The sequence below is a fragment of the Tamandua tetradactyla genome, chromosome 4, assembly GCF_023851605.1.
Source record: "Tamandua tetradactyla isolate mTamTet1 chromosome 4, mTamTet1.pri, whole genome shotgun sequence".
Lineage (NCBI taxonomy): Eukaryota > Metazoa > Chordata > Mammalia > Pilosa > Myrmecophagidae > Tamandua > Tamandua tetradactyla.
The window spans coordinates 158,780,585-158,802,842 of NC_135330.1; the positions used below are offsets into that span (position 1 = coordinate 158,780,585).

Consider the following 22,258-nt stretch of genomic DNA (forward strand, 5'->3'; position numbering starts at 1 on the left):
GCATAGATTTATGTACTTGGAAGTAGGGTGCTGGTGTTACAAACACTTAATAGTCGTAGCAGTTTTTCAATCAGGTAGTGGGTAGAGGCTGGTAAAATTTTAGGGTCTTGGATAGAGAGATTCTAAATTGCCTTAAACAAACTGCTAGAGAGGTCAGAACTCTAAGGATACTGCGTGTAAGTGCTCAAAATGATGTCAGAAGCATGTTATTGGAAATTAGATGATGGGAGATCCTTGTTGTTGTAGTGGCAAAAAACTTAGTACAACTGTGTCCTGCACTTATGTTGAAAGCCTAATATATGATGAACTCAGGTAAGATGATTTATGATCAATTGTTAGAGGTGCTACTAGTATCTTCTTACTACTTAGAGTAAAATATTAGAGAAGAGAAATAAATTGAAGGAAGATTTGTGAAGCAAAGAAAGAGTCAGGAATGTATGATGCTGAAATCTCTCAGTCCTTTTCGATGGCAAAGGATTTTAAAATTCAGAAATAGCTGCCAAATGCATAAAAGGGGAAGTGAGTGGCTGCACAATATTTTGCTAAAACCTCAGACAGATCAAAGGGTCAAAGCACTAAGTAACCCACAAATCTTCTCAAGACACTAAGAGTGTGCCTCACAGAGACACTCAATCTAACCCGTGGGCCTCTAGGGAATTTAAGGGTGTTGTCTCTCAGTCATCTCAGATAAAGCTGAAGAGAGAGAAAGAATTATCTAAAAAATAATCTTATAAATATGTATTTGACTAATGATATAAAACCCAGGGAAATTTGCTCAAGACCCACAAAGTTCTTGAGAAAATTGTTTCAGCAGAAATAATGCCAACCTAGGCTGAAAGAAACCAGGATGATAGAGGTTTCCAAAGGAAACCGTTGGACCCTCAAATTTCTAACGACAGAAAAGAAGCTAATAAAACTCTTCAAATACAAATACATACTACTTTTCATGCAAAAGGAAAGAGAATTCAGAAGGTAGAGTAAACATTTGAGAGAAATAAGCCACTTGCTATGACAGATTACTCTCAGGCCTTGAAATTTACTCGTGAAACTCTGCTGGAGTTTGCTTGACTGCAGACAAACTTTTTTTGTGTTTTGGAACAAACTTGAATCAATGATTCCTTCTTACCTTTCATCTTCCTCTTTTTTGAACTATGATGTCTATAACTGCTATTATGTTCCCTTGATTGTATATTGGGAATTTGAGGGGCAGGTAACATGTCTCTTTAGTTTCTTAGTTCCACAAATAGAGTGGACTTGTACCCAGCAGCTGTATTTAATGGATTACACACAGAATTTTCATCCACACCAATTACTGATGATTTAGATGATGAGAATTTAGACTTTGAGCTGATGCAATATGGGATGAGACTCTTGACAGCCTTGAGAAGTGGTACTTTGCTTGTGGGAGGGACGTGAATCACTGGAGGTCAGAAAGTAGACTGCGTTAGTAGGCAAAGTTCTTAGATTAGGTTCCCATGATTCCCACTGTTTTGTGTACATGTCCTGTATGACCTCCCCTTCAGAATAGGCATGGCCAACAAAAAGTGTAGATGCTGGATCAAAAACAACAAAATGGAAGGTAGTCGGAAAGAGTAAAAGGGAGACAATAAACTGGTAATTAAATGGAAGGACTCACTGGTCCATGTACATTATGAAATCCACTTGGGCAATCTTCTATGGTTACGTTATAGAATATGACATGGTGAAAGTGATTTTCAGATGTTAAGTTCCCTAGTAAGTTGAATTTAAGTTCATCAAAGGGAGATTAGTCTGGGTGGGGTTGACCTAATTAAGCAAACTCTTTAAAAGAAGGTGATGTGTTACTGAAATGCTCTTGTGGTCAGGAATAAAGCAGAACAACCATATTGTGAACTGCCTATGGATAAGTTGCATGGCTAGGACCCGGGGGCAGTCTCTAGGAGCTGAGAACAACCCTAAGCTAACAATGAGCAAGGAAATGGTAACCTCTTTCTTATCATCAGAGAGAACTAGATTCTGCAAAAAGTAACAGAAAAAAATTGGAAGAGGACTGCAAGCATCAGATGAGAATGTGATTTTGGTTGCTACTCTGATCCTTTGATTTCACTATTGTGAGACCCTGATCAGAGAAACTAGCTATGCCTGGTCTGTACTTCTGACCTACGGAGACTGTGAGATAATGAATCTGTGTTGTTTTACACACTAAGTTTGTGGTTATTTGTTATAAGCAATGGGAAACTAACATACCATGAATGTGTGTTTTGAATGGGTATTACTGTTTTCCTACATTTCCACATGGGGGAGCCACTGACCCACATGGGGCAATAACTAAACCTCACTCCCAAGACATAGTAATAATAGGTAAAGGGCAAATGCCTCTATCAAGCTACCACATCTTTTATTTGGGTTTCTTGTGTGAAGTAGATGTCTCTTTTGCAGAGAGCATATGACTCTGACACTTTCTGCAGCCATATTTCCTACTCAATGTAGAGAATGAGTAAATGGAGCCGATAGCCAGAGAGAAGTATACGTACACAACAGAGTACGAAGGTTTATGGCATCTGTTCTAGTTTGCTAGCTGCCGGAATGCAACACACCAGAGACGGATTGGCTTTTAATAAAAGGGGATTTATTTTGTTGGTTCTTCAGAGGAAAGGCAGCTAACTTTCCACTGAGGTTCTTTCTTATGTGGAAGGCACAAGATGGTCTCTGCTGGTCTTCTCTCCAGGCCCCTGGGTTCCAACAACTTTCCCCGGGGTGACTTCTTTCTGCATCTCCAAAGACCTGGGCTGAGCTGCTAGTGCTGAGATGAGGCATGCCGAGCTGCTAGGCTGTGCTACCTTGCATTCTCTCATTTAAGCACCAGCCAATTAAGTCAAACGTCACTCATTGCAGCAGACACACCTCCTAGCCGACTGCAGATGTAATTAGCAACAAATGAGGTTCACATACCATTGGCTTATGTCCGCAGCAACCAGACTGGGTATGCTCACCTTGCCAAGTTGACAACTGAATCTAACACAGCATCTATGTTATTGGTCTAAGCTTGTTAACTTCTAATATTTCCTGGATCATAAGTTCCCAAGACCTGATTGTCCTCCTTTTAAGTTTATAAGCTACCTTGATATTTATCCATTAAATTAATTTTATCATTGTTTCTGTTCAATTTGGGCCTCTGTCACTTGAAGCAAAGGTGCCCCAGCTAATATAATTCAAACTAAATATTATAAATTTATCCATTGATGGCTACAATCCAAATCTACATAGTAAGTATTCTAAACCACTCTTTCAAACCCTTGCATTTATTAATTCTGGCAGGTGTTCACAGCCTTCTCCTTTAATGAGAAGTGGATTTCTCAATCTCTCTCTATTTCATCCCTGTGTTTTTGTTTCTTGAAAACCTTCTTATATCATTAAACTGTTTTACCTATTCCTTTTTCTCTGCTTCTAGGGAAGTTTCAGACCCATTACATCTCCTCTAAAATGATTTTTTACTGCCTCTGGGGCTTTTATCCTCATTTTTTCTCTCCATGTCATCAGTTTTCAGGCTTTCTCATTCCGCTAGCATTTTTTTGTCTGTCCAAAAACATACTTAGATCTCTCCTATGCCTTTCACCATTTTTTCAAATCCATCCCTGTCTCTTTCCTTTTATCATTACCAAGTTCCTTCTATAAAGTTACATTAAATCTCTACCTGTTTCCTTAATGCATGCATCGTTTAGAGTCTAGTAAGGCAACAGGATCCATGCAGTTATTGAGACAAAGAATTTGATATAAAAAAATTTAGATACAAAGTTGTTACTGAAATTGTAAATAGGAAACTCTCATGTCACATGGAGGTAGCAGCTATAGGAAGCAACTATTACTCTTGCATTTAAGGGAAGAGGTTGGAGTTAGTACAAGTTAAAAACTTCAGGGCAGGCAACAGTGGCTCAGTGGCAGAGTTCTCGCCTGCCATACTGGAGACCCAGGTCATTTCGCAGTGCTTACTCATGTTAAAAAAAAAAAAAAAAATTGAGAGGGTCTCTGTAGAGATTAAACTAAGTCCTCTGAGGAGGCTGTGGCTGGTCCACTAGTATTAATGTATCTGAGATTATAAAAGGGTTCCATGGGAGAGGGCTCTGGTTGATTGGATGTTTTTGGCATGTTGCAATAAAGCTGGCATGGTACAATTTGGCAAACTGGTAACTGGATTCAGCTGCTGTTACATACAGGAGTAAATGATGCAAATGTGAATGGGCTTCACAAGAATTGAAAACAGAGGAGAAGGCCTGAGTAAGCAGACAGGAAAGCGTAAGTACCTTCTTCATTTTCTAGCCACACAGTCCCCTTTTGACAAATCCCAACGTGGTATTATTCAGAGGCTATCAGCTCCCACATCACAAAGCCAGTGGGGAAGGTGGAGGTTTTGCTGAAAGACAATAGCTTAAACTTATTGCAGTTTGGTTTTAGTGCTTATATCTCTATAATAGTATATTTATAATTTAAATTATAGTATTTTTAGAGATCAATTATATCATCATAATGCCTACATCAAATGATGTTTTATCTGATGTTTTTCCCATGTGATAAGTGAACTTCCTGAAAGAATTAATAATTTTCCTCTCTGATATTTGATTCTTGATTTTCTAACATATACTTGGGTATTTTACTGCTGGGTTCTATATATATATACCATTTTCCTACCAACACTTTAATCTATGTTATATATTTATTATTTCCACAAATGATAATGTTAACAAATAATATTCAATTCCTATTATGTCTATCTTGGGCCAGCCACTATGCTATTTGTCAGGGATAAAATGATCAAGATAAACATATTTCTGTCCCTGTGACTTTTATAAAATTGTCCCTGAAAAAATATATACCAATTAAAAAAATTATTCAACTGCCAAATGCAAAAAGGTTCAAGAAACTAAAGTGCAATATTAAATGAGAGGTGATATCCACACATACATATACACATATTATTTATACATTTCCTCACTCTCTCTATATATAATATAAATGTTTAACTTACATGCAAATTTCATTTATATATATTTGCAGACAGTGTGTGTTTTTGTGTGTGTCTGTGTGTATTTTATAATAAAATTGCCTGACTTCCATTTGAAGATCAAGTTTGGCTACCTTGAAGCAATTTTATTTTTAACTTGAAAAGAATTAGCTCTGTTAAATAATGTATGAAATTGAGGCTAGTTTCTAGGAAGTGGGTAGAGCAAGCAGAAGGATATGAGGAAGCAAGGAGCTTGCTCTCTTGAGGGATGGAAAGAAAGTTTAAAAAGGTGATACATATATAAGTCATAATTTCTCCAAGATTATCCTCTTACCGGCTCCATATTCTCCATTTAGTTTAGTATTTCCTAAATTTCGGGACCATTGATCTTTGAGACTCTGATTAAATAAATGGGATCCTCTCATCCCTCTGGAAAAGATCATCAGATGAAAATGCAATGCAACCTTGCATGGAATATCACAGGGTTGTCTGACTTCTAGATTCCAGAACTGAGATAATAAATTTTGGTTGTTCTAAGCCATCCAGTTCCTGGTAATTTGTTACTGCAGCTCCAGGAAATTAATGAGCAATGATTTGAACACAAGGAACAGAATTGAGCCAGATGTAGAACATTTCTGGAAAAGAGTTAGAAAAGGAAGGAGACAATGCAAGGGAAAAATAAAAGATCTCCAGGGAATCCAAATTTGATAGATTCAGCACTGTCTGAAAAGTTACCAGAAAGGAATCGTTATTGGGGAAAAAAAAAAAAAAGTTTGCACTATTCTCTAGATGTTTTCCACATGGGGACTATTGACATTTGAACTGGATAATTGTTTATTATGGAATGAGAGGGGCTTCTGTAGCAGTAGGATGCACATCAAAATGCCTCTGTTCCCACTAGATGCCAGTGGCCCTCTGTCAGGTTATGACAGCAAAAATGGCTCCAGCTATTGACAAATGTCCTCTGGGTTGTGACTCCAAAATCACCCTGACTTGGGAACTGCTGCGCTGGACTTTGAGTATATTTGTGATCAGCTACGTAAGACTTGGTTCTTTCTGGGCCCTGCCTTTATGAGAAGTCATGGTAGGCTACAAGGATAAAATCATTCTACATATCTTAAGAAATAAATGAAGTGTATGTATTTTATCCATTTAACAAACAAGCAAGTAAATAAGCATATATTATGACAAAAGTTGAAAAATTATGTACAGAAAATAAAAATAAATTAGGGAAAGGAAAACAGGAGGAAAGTAGTTCTTCCATTGAGTATGTTTAGAGAAGTTATGGATAGGCTGATATTGTGGATATCTCATGAAAGGAGGTTCTGAGCAAGCCAACACTCCTCTGAATATTGTTTATTTTCTTCTCTTCTCCCCCCTCAAAATATAATTGAGTTCAACAAGTAAATTCAACTGTTTGCCTTCTGAATGCCTGCCTTTTTGTTTTAATGATATGTGTATATGTGTAAATTTTATCAACCATATACTTAAGAATTGTGTTTTGTTTAAATTATATCTTATTATTTCTTTATTTTTTATTTTTAGGGGCACCTTATTTCCTAAACTTCTCAACTATTTAGACTAAGAATCCATTTTTTTTTGTCTGTGGTCTACATACATATTTTGATTCATCAAAAGCTTAGTTTTAGGGTTTTATTTATTTGTTTGTTTTCCGGTTTTTTTTACATTCCTTTAATGTTATTCATTCTTTTCTTTATATGATGATCCTTGGTTAGCTGTTATATCATTACAAGAGGGCAGAAAAATGCCTGTGTTAAGTTAAGCAATTAAAACCTCAAATTCACTTTGGTACCTAGTGTGTTTATCTCTGATCACATTTTTATTTGAGCATTTCTAGGCTTATATGTTGCCCCTATTTTGGAAATAATGTTATAAGTGATAATTCATATAAGATAAAACTTAAAAAATGTTAAAGAATTTAGCTTTGCCCAAAAAGATTTTAGGCCTCTCTTATGAGATCATCTCTAAAGCCTTGGATTGCACAGCCTGATAAAAGGGTCTTTTGTTTACCTGGAGACTTTGCACCATGCTAGATAGTCTAGTGAAGTGAATTATTTTAGGAGTCTTTGAATCGCTCAGTATCCGCTGGATCTCTAGACAGGCTGGAAACTGGGGCTAACCATGTGAGCAGTTGACCATGTCTATGTGAAGGACCCGCAGTGAAGTCTCGGGGCACCAAGGCTCAGGTGAGTCTAGCAAGTTGACAGTACTCCCTTAGTATTTTCACACATCATGGCAAGAAGGCAATGCTGTGCCTGACTACATGGGGAAAGGACAACCGGAAGCTTCAGGTTTGGAACCCATCTGACTCTGTCCTATGCATCTCTTCCCTTAGCTGATCTTCAACTGTATCTGTTCCCTATAATACACAGTAACCATGACTGTAACAGTTTTCAGTAAGGTCTGAGGATCCTTTTAGTGAATTGTCAAACCGAGGGTGGTCTTGAGGACTCCTGTCCAAGGAAGATGGTCTTGTGAACTGATCCCTGTAGCTCACATTCAATGTATGGGAAAATATTTCAAATTATTTTAAACATAAGAAAAAAATGAACCAACATTTAATTTAATGCAAGTGCAATATTCTAGCCTTTCAAATGATAAAGAAACTAGGAGGACAATTTTCCTCATCTCTATTGATATAGTTCCAAATAGTTTCTTTGTTTATGAATTATTGAAATCTAACTCTGAAAGTAACATTTACTTCTGCTGTTAGACACTCCAAAAATTTTCTAAAAGTTTTGAATTGTAATGTTGCTCACAAAATGTAGGAAATCAAAGACAGCATAAGTGAGAATACTAGGTGCTTCACAGAGTTAAAATGTGCAAATTTCAAACTTTTTCTTCTATAAAATATCTCCAAGGGGTGCACAGGTGGTTTAATGGTAGAGTACTCACCTTTCATGCAGGAGACACGGGTTCAATTCCTCGACCATGCACCCCCCCCAAAAAAATGTATATATATGTGTATCACAAGGCCTTCAGCATGTAACTTAAACTTTTTTTCTCCCTCTCTTATAATTTTTTGAAAGGCAAGTGAGAGTGCAAAAAGTATGACATGGGGAAACTATTTTCTTCAGGAACATTTTTTAAACAATACCAAATCATGTAGATACAACATACATAGACATGATTGATTAACAGAAAAATCTGGATAGAAAGTGGAAGCATGGAAGGTGCCGCTATAATCCATCAAATGAGTCAAATATACCTAAGAGTGGGTACTTTGTTGTTTATGTAGAAATTTCCATTTTATACTAGGAATATATTTTTCTGAGCCAGAAAATCATATGCATTACCTGCAAGTACTTTTGCAACATTTCGGCAAATTATACATACCATTTATAGTTAATAAACTGCTACTCCACTTCTCCCCTAGTATTTTGTCCATTGCTAATTGGAAATGTTTTTAAATGTGCTTTCGTTATAGCAGAATAAATCTCAATTTCAACCCAACAGATCACAGGCTGCTCTTTTCTTCCGCTTTGGAAGTCAAAGGACCCGTCTTCATCAGTATTATCTAACAGAATAGAAAGCAATTGTGCAATCAATTCACAATGACCAATGAACTTCAGTGCTGGAGATGGAGATTTAGATTAAGCAATGTTCCCTGTTCATCTGGGTTCTGTAGCTTGACCCAGCATGAGGTAGGCCAATTCTGACCACGGGTTTACCTATCAACCTATTTCTTGCGTTATAATTACCAAGCACTTGCACCCAGATTACAATGAACAGTTCTCCACATGCAGTACTTCATAGTGGGGTCCTATTCTCAATTGTAATTCTAGTAACCTGTTCTGTTCCCCAGTCTTTTACCAAGGACTGGTTTCTTACTTTGCCTTTGTCAGCTAATTCACTGGAAATCAAGTCCATCTCCAAACAATAACTTGTTATTATCTATAGAAAGACAAACTAAATGGCAAATAACCAATTTCTGCATTTATAAGTGCATCTCTTTATGCTCTACTTGTCTGATGGGATATCATTAATATGTTTCAGATTCCATAATGTTGAACTTTTGCATAAATTATGACTAATAATGTTGGATCCTCTATGCTGTACACTGCTCCCCAAACATAACCTATTCTGCTACCTGAAATCTATATGGTTTTCTTAGCATGTTTTCTACTCTTTTAAGCAGGTTGTCTCTACAGTAGTCTTCAGATGCCATTGATCTTATCTGTTTGTTGGATAACTGCCATATATAATTGATGTATCCTGAATTATGGCTAACCTTCATTAAATGTGCAAGTTGGTCTATGTTTCATAATAATAAAATAAAATGTAATACTGTTTTCAGTATTCATCAAAATCAGAATATATCAAATCATAATTCTTTAGAAACTTCCTTTACTTTGTTGATTTTACTTGCATGATGACTGTGATATCTCAATTCTCCTAGAAATAACTGAAAATTCAATCTAAGATATGGAATTTAACTGGGCTGGAACAAATAAACGTTATAATACCTATACTGAACATAGGAGACAAATCAATCAGAAAAGCAGTAATGCTCACATAGGGATATGCATGTCAAGGAATATCTAAGGAAAGTTAGATGATAAATTAGTTTGATTAAAGTACAGGAGAAAGTTTGAGTAGGAAGATACCAATGAAAATGATAGATAAGTTGCTACCATTCTTCACTGGCAAGCACATTTAACGAATACTGATCCTGACTAATGTGCAAACACATAAACTCAATTAGTTGCATACTGTCCCTCATTTGCGATGAAAGTGCAGTGCTCCTGAATATATATATATATTTGAAAGCCAAATATGTAAAAATATAAAAGTAGAATTGCATAGTAGATGGGTATCTCTGTTCAGGAAGTCAATAAACGAATCTAAACATCCCTGCTAACTCTTCCTGTCTTAAGCAAATTCAGCAGGAAGTAGAGAAAATCTCTGACATTTATACAAATTCCTATATCATGGGACCATGGGAAGCTTCCATCTTTAAACAGCTAGGCCATAATGCTTTAAATATCTGGAGTTAACATGGAGAAAAGTAAATTTCTTCTCCCTCTGCACCACAAAGTTGACATACTACCTTCCTGTATATGCTGTCAAATAAGGATGAATCTCCACTTAAACAAAGAAAGGATTTACTCAGAAAAAATATATTGAAATAGGGAGAACATTCTAATCTCAGAAATTTGCAAGTGTCTGCAAAGCAAAAAGAAAAGGGTTTTCTTTTACGGGGAGGAGTAAGCAAACCTTAGCACAAATGGGATGCCGGCCAAGTGGGGGGGCATGCTCAGCAGGGACTGACAGGAAATGTGTCCCTCTGTGGTCATCTTCTTCTCAGGATAAGGTGAAAAGGAAGCATATTCAGCACTTTAATGCTTACTCAAGCTGCAGACAAGCAGAATTTAGGGGCCTGTAGAGGAGAGAAAGTGACTAGCCAGGGTTCAAGACAAAGCAGAGTAAGAAATGGGACACTGTGAACACTTGGTCAGTACATGCCCAGAACTTCAAGGAGAGGCTCCTTGAATTTCTGTTTATCCACCATCAAGGAGGAAGAGGATGGGAAGATAACCTGTTCGAATCAGGCAACTCCAGATACCTAGTGATGGGATTCATGACTTTCAGAGCTCTAGAAGCTCAATGACCGAAAAAGGCAAAGAAAATTTGAAGCCAGCTTTGGTGGGGTTTTTGGAGAGCTTCTTGTCAAGGCTCCTCTTCCTTAAATTCTGTATCTCAGCAGAGACCTTTTACCCCATTCTAAGTAGCTAGACAACAGAACTACTACAGGAGAATTCAAAATCATCTTTTGACAACTGAGGCATGAAAAATATAAGTGGCATACAAATAACAGTTAAAGGTATCAATGGAGAGTTCTTATGCAACTGTGAAATTGTGGAGGCTTATCAAAGTTAAAAATTTTTAAGTTAAGTAGCAGGAAATAAGCTGCAGAGGAAGTACTTATGCAGAATATGTGAAATGAAGGGAAAAAAAACAAACAAAAAACCCGATCATGACATAGTTGGTCAAAAAATAAATAACAGACTGAATAAATGTAGGAAAAGATGTTTATTAATAGAAAATAAAATAGTTGGCAAAGCCACAGATTTACAGCAAAGCCATTTTGTCATATAAGTATTAAACTGTTTAACTGAATAGGAGGATTTCTAAAATCCTGTGAGTATCCATAAAGGTTTCCTTCAAGGATATGGAAAAAATGAAAAGTCAATGTATTGACTTCTTGATGCTTAAAAGCTAAATACTTTTTTTCTGAGTGCTATTATTCACAGGAACCACAAGTAGAATAGAAGGACCCTACGTTTGGAGTTGTTAGTATGTATTGTGATAATTGAATATTTAAAAAGAACAAACCCTGTTAGCTAAATTTTATATCCGTATTAATGGCATACAAACATCAAACTTGCCTAGAAGATGTACTTTCTAGGTACATCCCACTGGAGAACAGAGACCACATGACCACATGTGGGACACATTTCCTGTCAGTCCCTGCTGAGCATGCCCCCCCACTTGGCCGGCATCCCATTTGTGCTAAGGTTTGCTTACTCCTCCCCGTAAAAGAAAAGCCTTTTCTTTTTGCTTTGCAGACACTTGCAAATTTCTGAGATTAGAATGTTCTCCCTATTTCAATATATTTTTTCTGAGTAAATCCTTTCTTTATTTAAGTGGAGATTCATCCTTATTTGACAGCATATACAGGAAGGTAGTATGTCAACTTTGTGGTGCAGAGGGAGAAGAAATTTACTTTTCTCCATGTTAACTCCAGATATTTAAAGCATTATGGCTTAGCTGTTTAAAGATGGAAGCTGCCCATGGTCCCATGATGCAGCTATGAGTTACAATGTAAATTGAAATCAAAATAAGGCCACAGAAACCAATGCACAAAAGCAAAGAAAAAAGAGGAAAAGGAAATGAAAGAAATTGAAAGAGGATAATGGATAATAAAAATGTCCGTCCCCTAGGCTAAGTAACATTCTGCATACTTAACCCTACAAAACATTCTCATGTAGGGCTAGTTTTTCTTAAACAATTGTTCATTAACCTAATACCGATTAGCTGCTGCAATCTAAGAGGGAAACAAAGGTTGTTGATTTGAGGTTGCATTAGTCTGTTAAGGCTGCAGAAAAAATTACTGCAGGATGGTTTAAAGCAACAGAAATGTATTGTCTCACAATTCTGGAAGTAGAAATCCAAAATCAAAATGTCAGCAGGGACAGGTTCTCTCTGAAGTTTCTAAGGTAGGAATTCTTTGTTGCCTCTTTCAACTTCTAGTGGCTCAAGGCATTCAATGGCTTGTGGCAGCCTGACACCAAACTCTGCCTCTGTCTTCACATGGTTATCTTCTCCTTGTGTGTCTCCATCTTCAGGTGACATTCTTCTCTCTGTGCCATCTCTCTCTTCTTCTATATAGACAACAATCATATTGGATTAAGTCCCACCCTAGTTGTATATAACATCATCTTAACTTGATTACATCTGCAAAGAACCTATTTCCCAATAAGTTCACCTTCACAGGTTCTGGGGGCATTATTCAACCCATAACAGAGGTTGATTAGACAAAAATTAGGAGTGAAAGTATAAGTAAACAATGGAAGAGATAACAGTGAAAACAGAATAATCAGAATGTAGACCCAGAATTACTATATTAAGTAGTGAGCACTCTTATTTTTAAGGATTAGGCAACAGCAGTTACATGCTACCTCAATAATATCTTGTTTATTAGACATGTATATGTATATATCTGACTTTTAATGTTTTATTGCATATCTGTATTTATCTGTATGCTCTCTTTTTGAACTTTTCATTCAAAATGATTTAATGAGCATACTCAGCACCAAGACTTTAGTTTCTAATACCATTTAGCAATAAAAGGAACCAAGGTTTTGTGGAAAAATTAGCTGTTTTTAGGGGTGGGACAGGAAATATACAAGGTAAGAATGAAGCATCTTGCAGTCAAGAGAGTAAGGAAGGAAGTGCCCAAGAAACAAAACAATGGGACATGAAAGAAGGACACAGGAGTCAACCTGCAAAAGTTCCCAGTGACTAAAGGTGGAACAATTTGAGCAACAAAATAAATAACATGTTATTTTATCATAATCCAGTATATAAAATAAATATCCATGAATCTTCACTGATACAGTTATAAGTGAATAAATGGAGGCAGAACAGACAGGTATACTTTACAAAATTATACTTCATGGAGAAGGAATAATTCTTCCAAGTGTTGGCTGCTCACAATGACTTCCCTCCAAAGAGCACAGTTTGGGAAAGGGGAAAAATGAACAACTTTACAGTAGAGAAACTTGACAAACATTATTTCAGTGAGGTAATCAAGGTCAACATCAACAATGGCATGCTGCTAACATGTAGCCTTGCTACAATGAGGTGAGAAAGACATTTTATGGTTATGTACTTCCTCCCCAAAATCCACAACCTCAGTCTAAGTCTGAGAAAAATATGAGAAATCCCAATTGAAAGATAACCTACAAAATCCCTAACTAATAATCTCTAAAACTGTCAAGCTCATCAAAAACAAAGTTTGAGAAAGTTTTACAATAAAGAAGAACAGAAGGAGACATGACCATTAAATATTATGTGATATACTGGATGGGATCCTGAAAATGGACATTAGGGAAAAACTGATGAAAGTTTAGTAAGGTATGGGCTATAGTTAATAATAATGTATCAATATAGATCCATCAATGGTGACAAAAGTACTACAGTAACATTAGCAACTGTAGTAACTGGGTGTGGGATATGCAGGAACTTTCTATAATATTTTTGCTGTTAGGACCTGACACCTGGCTTCCGTTGGCTGGATGCAGCCTAGAAATAGCTCAACTTCAGCAGGAGTGTGGTGTTGGGTCCCCAGGTTGGGTTGAATCAAGCTCTGGGTTGCGCTGTCAGTCAATGCTCCCCCCACCAGAAGATCTGGGTGGGTTTTCATGGCTTCCCCCAGGAGAGATAATACATCACTAGTATCTTTAGAAAACATAAAGCAAAGGGCAAAGTTAAATATCAGGGCATCAACTAGGAGATTAGTCTGGGAAAATCGCCATGCAGACAGAGAAATGGATGAAGGAGAAGCCGCCCTCAAACGGGCAGAGCCAGGTGCTTGTTGGGGCTCGGCTCCAGTTTTGGCAACAGGTGGTAAATAATCTAGTGTGTGTGCCAGCTGTTTGGAAGAGCATCAGAGCATCTGGTCATCTTGAGAAAAGCAGAGGTCAAGAGTATCCTGCCTGCTCTGGTTTGAAGTACCCCTTCTGCCCCCTGTCATAACTACTGTAGAAAGAATTCTGGATTATTCATCAGGTTACCCGTTCTGTGTTTTCTCAGTGTGATCCCTTCATACCTTTAAACCACAGGATTAAGACAAATAAAAAAGTATGCTACTCCAGCAGTAGCTAGTGTCAATTCTGAGACTGACAGCAAGTAAACTTCTAAGCACTTCTCAATGAACTCTGAGGACAGAGCATACAATGCTACATTGAGTGCAGTAGAGCTGATGCTCCTGGCTGATAATGTCCTATGCCCTCTTGGAAAGCAGACTACCCATTTTCAACGTATCTGCATCAAGCAGCAGTATACCTGTAATATTTAAATGTGAGCATCTTAATAATCTGATAATGATATGCCTTATGGGTTTGAGGAAGGAGGTGGGAGGCAGTAATGAATAATTAGACTGGTGCGAGTGAGAAAATCTGAACACCAATTGTTCAGCCCTGGGCACCGCACAGCAAAAAATGATAGGGGCAGGCAGTGGGAGATTTGCAGACATGTTGTTAACATCAAAATTTAAAAATAACATTCTGATCTTTCGTTCTAGTTCTGCAAATCATCTTTTTATGGTCCTGTGTTTTCCAAAGAGGAGAGGAAATGCAGAAGAGTGGTGATGGGATGGGGTGGGGGGGGAGTGGTTTATTTCCTTCTATACCTGAAGATATCATGATAACATCAGAGTCCTTTCAGAGCAGCAAAGAAATATACAGTGCAGACAGCAGGTGGTATTACATGCATCAAATTAATTTTGTCCAAGTAAATCTTCTCTCTACGATCCCCAGCTGTGTGGAAAAGTAGAAGCCTATGAGAATCTCCCCATGACATTTGAAAGGAAGATGCTATTTGGTACCTTAAGATAAAGCAATAAGTTTATGGTGGAGTATTGGGGAACTTTTTTTTTAACTTTTCTCCTTTATTTCTGCCACAGTGCACGTTGTGATTTCTTTATTCTTTATTATTAAAATCCAATGTTGGTAGTTGAGAGTAATGAGGATCAATGATGGATAATTTCCTCCCTTTTTTTTCTTCTTTGCTATCTAAGCCAGTACCATTTTTTATCTCTTAGAATGGTATGGGTGTAGGGATATTTTTAGAAAATAAAATGTTAAGAAGAACTAGGCTAAAGGAGATATTAAAATTCATACACATAAACAATTCAGCTTAGTATTCTTAGAGGAACTCTGTGATATGCCCAGAGTGATAGCTATTGAAAACGAGGGTTAGATCTAATAACTACATATTTTCTGCCCAGTGGCTCCATTCCTCCACCAAATGTACTTTTTCTGTTGTGTTATCATTCACCTTTTCACTAACTCCTTCTTCCCCTAAATACTTGGCCCACTTGCAGAGGCCTGAGTGACTTCCCTAGGTAAGTCTCACTATTTAGACAGTTATTATGGAAAACTTTTCCCGCTAAGGGCTAGCTAGTTTCTAACAAATTACCTTAGTTTCCTTTCTACATTTAAATGAAATATATTATTTCTATGCTTTGCTGCTCATAAGTGTAATTCGAATTCCAACAACTGTTTTGAAGGTCTTAATCCAAAGAAAATGATATCAAATGAAGACTTTTCTTTGTGTCTAAATAAAAAATATTTAGGAAGGTCTATATATGGTCATTTGAAAGTGCATTAAAAGGTGAGGTTTTTCCAAGTTACCTCTTAAATCATAGGACATCATTGGTTGTCTATTTGACCTATGTCTAAAGTATACATTATTAGGAAATAAAATACATCTGAAATAGGAATTAGATTCCCTTAAATGGGGAAAATCAATTTAGTTCAATATTCAATTTGTGTTTTCTTCTCTAAGTATGCATCAATATAATGTGTCAAGAGATCCAATTTAGTGCAGTTGAAATGCTGGAGAAAATGAGCATTAGTTCTGGAAAATAGCATAGAATTGTAAGCCAGTACAAATATGAATTATATTCCAAATAATGCCTAGTTTGCATTGCATTTAAAGCAAAAGTGACAATTAGATACATTTCTCAGAGTACATTGTTTTTGTAAGAGAAACCCAGGCTATAATCAAGTACTCTGTTTGCACGTAAGAATTGCTCTATAGATTTGCTAAACTGAATTCCACTGAAGCAATGATTATAGAGAATAAAAAAAAAAAGAATATCTTCTTAGTAGTAAGTAAAACATTATTGAAAGTAATTTCATTTACCAACACAATAAACTAATACTGCATTAACTACTATTTTTCCCTTTTCTTTAAAAGGGTAAACAAGGCATCTACGCAAATGCAACTTCTTGAATTGGAATAACATTTCCATCCATCAATTGGAATTCAAATGAATTTACACCTCACTTGGAAAAATATTGTGGAATACAGTTCAGTAAAAAAACTTATATATAGTTTCAGTAAAGAAACTTATATATCAAAATATAAATGCACATGCATAAAGAGACACATGCGCAAGTTAGAATTTGTCAAACTTGATATATAGTTGCGACTGTTGACTCTTTGCTCCTAAACCTTAAACAGGGATTTCATGAGGTTTTTAAAGACAATGAACTGGTAGTAAGTTAAAATCTTTTTCTTTCCATCAAAAAGCTCAGTGTTATATTTGATTGAAATAGTCATAATATTTAGAGGACACACATTTTTAATTCCGTTCTGTAGTGAAAAAATGCCAAAATATCATTGCCAGGAAATTAAGTAGAAATAGAGTTAAGGTGGTGGTGGTGTTTTTAAATCCATTCCTGCTCCCCAAACTCCAGGTCTTAGTTTTATTTCATTCACGTAGTTCTAAGAGAGAACTGCATTTAAATTAATAAATTATGGGTTCAGTTATACAATTTCAGTGCAATTTGGCAGCTTTTGAAATCTTAATTGAGGATATTATGATTTAAATCATATGAGAAAAAATGTCTCTTCACGATACTTCTATTACACATATATATACAAACAGAAATGCCTGCATAAGTCAATATATTTGCTTTTTAAAATTAAATGACTGCAATAAGTCATCCAAGAAACTAGCAGACAGAGCACACTTTTACACTTTGACACTTCACATGGCATTTGCAAGTGTGACTGATCATAATGTGATAAAATGGCTTCCTTCTGTCAGTCTCCATGTGAGAAGTACAATTGGATATCGTGTGAAAATTTCCTCCCATGTTATTTGTGTTTCAATTCAAAATCAGAGAACAATGCTATAGTATTTTCTATGTATGAAAATATGTTGAAAGGAGAAGGGAAATGCAATCCCTGAAAATAAGTGTTATTAGTACCTAATGTTCAGTGAAGAATGATTGGTTAAGAGCATAATTTCTGCAGTCAGATGACCTGGGTTCAAACCTCAGCAAAATCATATTCTGGCTGTGTGAGCTCAAGTCATTTACTTTTTGCTGTAAGAATTAGCTTTGGAATGTATGAAAAGGAGATAATAATAATTTCTTAGAGGTCTGTTATGGTATTAATGATTAACACAGAGTGTAGCATATATCAATTAATATTAGCTTAAACTTTCATGAAAATAGAGGACAGTATATTTGGGCATTTTTAACCACAATGTGCATTCCTAGCTATGGTTATTATTAATATTGAGCTTTTTCTTCAATTCTTCTATGAATATTTATAACTAATAGTTATTACAAAAGATTATTATTAATGTCAATTTACATATTCTCACTTTTCCAACAGAAATAAGCACGCACCTTTGGGAAAATCTAGCACATTTTTACATGGACCATTGAAAAATATTGATTTTTGAGCTGTAAAATCATTACTCCTCGTTAACAATATTGTTTCTACGTAAAATTATTTCCTAATTTTAAGGTCCAGTGTCATGTTTGTGAGTCATTTAATATTTAAATATTTAAGATGTAAGAAAGTTATGTAAAAAGGAGGAGCGTAGAAAAATTTCTAAATTTCTAAGAGTTTACTCCTTAATTTATATACATACTGAAACAAACAGGTGATTTGCAAGCTGCAGGATATGAAGAACTACAATAGTGAGTATTTCAAGTGTCAGTCAAAGTTCTATACCTTTATGGTTGTTCAATATAAGGTAGAAAGAATATTCATTATTTGAGACAAACTAAAAAATCTCTGAAAAGTTATCTGATCAATTTGTGTTCATTTTTAATATAATTACCTCAACACCGAGACCTTTACATGGCAAAATATAACAGAACTCCGTGGTACACAGATCTGGGCTTTATAGATTTGTCATGATTACTATTATGTTTAGAAAGAATTTCTTTGCATTAGACCCAACATGTTTCACATGAACTACCATTATGTGTTTGGTCTTACGAGATGCTTGCTGTATCTAGGAAGGCAGATTTCTTGTAGATTTACCCAGTCATAGCACAGATGTTTCTTGGCTTATACATCCCTTTCCTAGAATACCCAGCTCTGTTTGTTTTGTCTAGCTGCTCAGACATTTATAATCATTTCTATAATTTTCACAAAGGTCATAAGGAACTTTTAGCATTTGCAAATATATGGTTATGAAGGCTGAGCAATATTAAAATGCCATTGACTACATATTAGCAGAAGGTCCAGATGACTGGCTAGGTTATAAGAAAAGTCTTGAAAGTATAAAGGATGTATGATTCCAACTTTGGTTATATTGGTGTTTAAACAATTAGAAAGTACCCAGTAAAAAGACAAATAAATTAGATTTCCCTAAATTCAAAGGTAAAAATAAATGTAAGAAGAATGCTATATTATATTTAGAAGTATTTAGTAATGAAATTGCTTTTAGACTCCTCCGAACAAATGTGCTTAAATTTTTTAAAGGAATCAATGTATTCAAGTTTCAAAATATTTTAAAACAAGTTTTATATTAAAGTAAACTTGTGGACTAGGATAGCGTATAGTGGAGAGACAGCACTGAACAGATCAATGTAAGTAATCAGAAATTCAGAATCTTACCTGGCATCTTAATGTCTGAAATAATATATTTTACAAATAATCCATCATAACTCTACATTATTTTTCTTCAACAAACTTTTAAAACTGATAGGAGAATTTAAGCTTTTAGAATAGTTGAAAGAAGTCCAAACTTAAATAAATCTAAAAATATTTACCCAGAATCAATGGAAGATTAGCTTTCCTGTGGTCAGACTTGCAAGAAAAAAGAAGATATCTTTTATGCTAGGAAAAGTTGTCGATGTGATTCTGAGTGAAATCCTATTGAAAATATTTAGTCCTTGGGTGGGCCACGGTGGATCAGCAGGCAAGAATGCTTGCCTGCCATGCCAGAGGACCCGGGTTCGTTTCCCAGTGCCTGCTCATGTAAAAAAAACAAACAAACAAAAAAAAACAAAAAGAAAATATTTAGTCCCTTCAATAATATGTTTTCATTTATTTTGTTTATTTTTATGCATATCACATATTTTAATTGCAAGTTTTTAGTATATATTTCCCTATGTTTAATAGACCATAAAAAGCAAAAGTGATAAATACTTTTAATACAAACTCTTAGATGTAGTAGTATTTATTTTTGCTGTTATTGTTAGAAAATAATGCTCTTTGTAATTTCCACTGTTATATTTAAGTTGAAGAATAGTTATCCAGAAGTTTGTGTGCTATAGACACAAACATTCTTCTGATCTGTAGTAAACCCAGTGAACACTGCGTACAATCCTCATCAATCTTGGCATAAGAAAGGGATTGATGCTAAAGCTACATGGCTGATGAAAGAAAATAATTCAATCACAACTGCAAGAGTTTCACAGTTCCCTATTTTGTTATATCATGAATTCCAGAAAAATCTGAACAAAGTTAAGATTTTAAAGTGCTAGCCTAAGCAGTGTTCCATTTTCAGAGTTCACAATATGCCAACAAACAATAAATTTCATTGTAACATCAACTGCCATGGAAATTATTTTCAGCAGTATCTTCATAAAACTCCATACAGTTTCTTTAATTTTGCTATTTTTCTTCCCACTTGAATTAACAGTTGACTAAAGTTAAAAAAAAACAAAAGAGCAAACATACAGTTGAGGCTAACAATTTCGAATATACCTAATTATTTTCAATTTTGTTTTACTTTTGTCAAACATGAAGGGATTACGCTTTTAAAAGTTGTATAAAATTTTACATTTTCATTATATACTCATTTTATGAGTTAGATAAAGAGAATGAAAATAAACTCACTTCAAATTACATAAATACTGATGCCCAAATTTGGTGACATTGCCAAAACAGAATTGTTAGCCAGCAGGAAGCAGTATAACGTAAGAATTCAAAAGTTTCTTTCACTAGTTGTTGTGTGAAAGTCTGAATCTGGCATACGAAAGGATATAAGTGCTGCCAATGTGAAATGCCTCAGAGTTGTGTGAATGCTAAAAGAATAAAAATGAAGGACATTTCACTAGACAAACATATTCCATTTCTTAAAGAAATGGAGAAATTGGAGTTCACATTAGTTGTGAAAGAAAAAAATGTTCATCTAATTATTTGATGTGAGAATACAATGTACAAAAAAGAACTCAAAATTACTGACAAAAATAATTCCACATAATTTCCCTCTTCACACTGTGTTGCCATCAATATTGCTTATGTATATTTTTAGTATTTAGAAACTTCAATTAATTGATATTGAACTCTGAGATATGACACATCTGTCACTCCTCTACTGCATCCTATTTTATACAATGTAACTGGGCTACATTTTTTAAATACGTTTTTGACTCTAGTTAAAAATGAAATTATCCCCTACTTATTATGTTTCTATATATTTTTTTATTTTTCATAGTTCCTTAAGATATATGGAAATCACTTTAATTTGCAAATTATAATAGTATTTTCAGATATAATTTTTACCGGGAATAGGAGATAAACTTCAAATACATCTTTATAGCCATATTTTTGTGTTCCCTGAATTTTTAGCACCATTGAACTATAACTTTGATTCTTTCCAAACAGAAAAAAAATCTAAAAAGCCAGACAATTATAATGCATATTTGTGGAATAAATATCAGCCAAGATTAACTGAAATATAGAATTTATATGAAGAAATAGTGACAAATAATGTTAAAAGGGAAAGCTGAGGGGCAGATTATGTCAAGTCTTAATTATAGAACAGGGAAGCTTGATTTAGCTCAGTAAGCAATGGAGAACTACTGAAAGTTTGTTGTACGAAAGTCGCTGTGATTATGGAAGTTGGATAGGACATAAGTGATTATTAATGGAGAAGAAACAACTTAGAGTCATTCTTCATAATTGTGGAACAAAATATAACGATATGAATTAAGTTTATACACTTAAGAATGGATAAGATGAACAACAGAAAATATAATATTTTTCATGCACATCTTGGATAGTGTGCATTATATTTCTAGTTTGTTAGCTGCTGGAATGCAACATACCAGAGATGGACCGGCTTTCAATAAAAGGGGATTTACTTAGTTGGCGTATAGTTCTTCAGAGGAAAGGCAGCTAACTTTCAACTGAGGTTCTTGCTTACATGGAAGGGCACAAGGCTCTTTCTTCTGACCTTTCTCTCCAAGCCTCTGGGTTCCAACAACTTTCCCCGGGGTGATTGCTTTCTGCATCTCCAAAGACCTGGACTGAGTTGCCAGTGCTGAGATGAGGTGTGCTGAGCTGCTTGGGCTGTACTACATTGAGCTCTCTCATTTAAGCATCAGCCATATTAAATCAAACATCATTCACTGCAGCAGGCATGCCTCCTAATCAACTGCAGTTGTAATCAACAACAGATGAGGTTCACATTGGCTCATATCCACAGCAATAGAACTAGGCACCCTCACCTAGCCAAGTTGACACCTGAATCTAACTACCAAAGATAGTGATTTCAGTGACATTCACGTGATATTTCAATTTTTACTCTTTCTTAGGGAAATGAAAGAGATACTGCCTTTCCACACGCAAGTGTTTTGAAATTAAAAAAAAATTGAAAAATAAAATATGATTTTCAAAAGGAAAAGTGGAATCAAGAGCACAGAGGCAGGAAAATATAGACCCCAATAAGCAAACATCAGTAGGGCCATTAGACTGAGTAGAGAGGGA

The 22,258-nt window shown here is 35.4% G+C and overlaps 1 pseudogene; it reads left to right on the forward strand.

The window, feature by feature from the left end:
* Window positions 1–223: 223 nt before the first annotated feature.
* The window catches only part of LOC143680541 (ATP-binding cassette sub-family E member 1 pseudogene), a 109,878-nt pseudogene continuing 87,843 nt past the window's right edge, over window positions 224–22,258 (forward strand).